The sequence below is a fragment of the Hordeum vulgare genome, chromosome 7H (assembly GCF_904849725.1).
Source record: "Hordeum vulgare subsp. vulgare chromosome 7H, MorexV3_pseudomolecules_assembly, whole genome shotgun sequence".
Lineage (NCBI taxonomy): Eukaryota > Viridiplantae > Streptophyta > Magnoliopsida > Poales > Poaceae > Hordeum > Hordeum vulgare.
In genome coordinates, this window is record NC_058524.1 from 544943050 (window position 1) to 544945575 (window position 2526).

The window sequence follows — 2526 nt, forward strand, 5'->3', positions numbered from 1 at the left end:
TCGTACATGGACAGGTGAGACGCCTCATTCTGGGCCCTCTCCTTCTCAATCAACCAAGCCGTGGTCCGGTCCCTCTCCTCAAGAGCAGCCTGAAGAGCAGCCTGGCTTGCCGCTCTCTCTTTCTCAAGAGCAGCCTCGTTTGACGCTCTCTCTTTCTTAAGAGCAACCTGCAACACCATTCCTTGTTACCACAGTAATGATCAATGGTAACACACAAAATGAAATGGATGAAAGTTTTTTGAGTCCGTACAACTAACCTCGATGGCAAGATCGACTGGCCGTGGACGAGGCGTTATCTCAGGACAGGAGCTCGACTGGCACGTCTTGATCTCCGGGAGAGTGAGTGGACAACGTATTATGCCATCTCCAATGGCTATCGAGCCATGGGGCCTCCCGCCACCAGATATCATCACCAACTCTGGATCCAAAGGTTCCTGGCTCGGGTGAAAGTCCTCCCCTTTCCAAGCCTTCCCTGTGTCCCTGTATTTCACGAGCTTGTGGTGGGATGAGATTTTGGTGAAGTTATTTGGATCATCCAGGTCAGGCTCAGGGAATGCCTTTGCCTTCTTGTACGAGGCGGTATGGGCCATTCCATAAAGGTCGTACAACTCTGGCATCTCCGTCTTATTGTGATGCGCCTAAAAGAGAGGAACAAAGTATTTGTAAGGGGCTCAAGCTAGCATGAAGAATGAATTGCATGAATCATGAAGCAAACCACATACCCAGTTTCGTCCGAACTGAAGTAAGTTGGCGCTTCCTTGATAGTGTGGCACACCAACCATTTGGCTACGCCGATCCTTCACATTGTCATGGACGGCTCGCCAGTTGCCTCTGCACCACTCATCCACCAATGCCTTCCAACAATCCATCTTATCCACACACCATCTTGGGGGCACCTATAAGTCATTAGAAAGAATTTTCAGCGCTACGCCTATGAATCAAATCAAGAAAACTACGTACAAGGCCTTTAGAATAGGTAATTACCTTCATGTACTGCTCCTTCTTCACATACTTTCCGCGGCAATCCTTCTTCTACTTCTAAATACCATGCGTGGCATAGTAGTCTTGAATGGCCTCAGCCGAGCCTCGTGGCGTAAGTTCTGTAATAACCGCCTACACTCGGCCTCGATAACCTTGGCCTCCTCCTCCTCATATCCCTCCTCACACCTATAGAAGGTCTGCAATCAAACAAGACAACACCGATTAGTACAATAATTAGCTATATTGTTAATTTTCGATTGTGTAAAAGGATGATTTACCCAAAAGCTGTTGATCACCATCTCAGCCCTTGTCTAGCACAAGACACCATCTATATGTTGGGTAACGTAGCAAAAATTCAAAATTTTCCTACGCCATATTCAGATCTTCCTATGGAGAGACCAGCAATGAGAGAGGGGTGAGAGCATCTTCATATCTTTGAAGATCGCAAAGCGGAAGCGTTACTAGAACGCGGTTGATGGAGTCGTACTCGCTGCGATTCGGATCGCGGTGTGATTCCGAACTAGTGCCGAACCACTCCACCTCCGCGTTCAACACACGTGCAGCCCGGTGACGTCTCCTGCACCTTGATCCAGCAAGGAGGAGGGAGAGGTTGGGGAAGAGATCTGGCAGCACGACGGTGTGGTGACGATGCAGCGACGAGGTCTCCTTGGAGGGCTTCGCCAAGCGCCGTGGGAGACAAGGAAGAAGAGAAGCAGGGCTGCGCCGAGAAAGAGAGAAATTGTCGTGTCTCCAATCGCCAAAACCCCCACTATATATAGGGGAAGGGGAGGGTGGCGCACCCCTTAGGGTTCCCACCCCCAAGGGGTGCGGCAGCCCTAGATGGGGGGAGGAGGTGGCGGCCAGGAGGGGAGGAGGGGGTGGCGCACCCCTTGGTGGGCCTTAGGCCCACCTACGCTAGGGTTCCCCCCTTTTCCCTCTCTTAGGCGCCTTGGGCTGGGTGTGGGGGGCGCACCAGCCCACCCAGGGTCTGGTTCCCTCTCACACTTGGCCCATGTAGCCTCCCGGGGCTGGTGGCCCCTCCCGGTGGGCCTCTGGAACCCTTTCGGGGGTCCCGACACGTTGCCGGTGGTGCCCGAAACATTTCCGGCGTCCAAACCCATCCATCCTATATATCAATCTTTACCTCCGGACCATTCCGGAGCTCCTCGTGATGTCCATGATCTCATCCGGGACTCCGAACAACCTTCGGTAACCTCGTATAACAATTCCCTATAACCCTAGCGTCATTGAACATTAAGTGTGTAGACCCTACGGGTTCGGGAGGCATGCAGACATGATCGAGACACCTCTCCGGTCAATAATCATCAGCGGGGTCTGGATACACATGGTGGCTCCCACATGTTCCACAATGATCTCATCGGATGAACCACGATGTCAAGGATTCAATCAATCCCGTATACAATTCCCTTTGTCTGTCGGTATAGAACTTGCCCGAGATTCGATCGTTGGTATCCCTATACCTTGTTCAATCTCGTTACCGGTAAGTCTCTTTACTCGTTCCGTAGCACATCATCCCGTGACTAA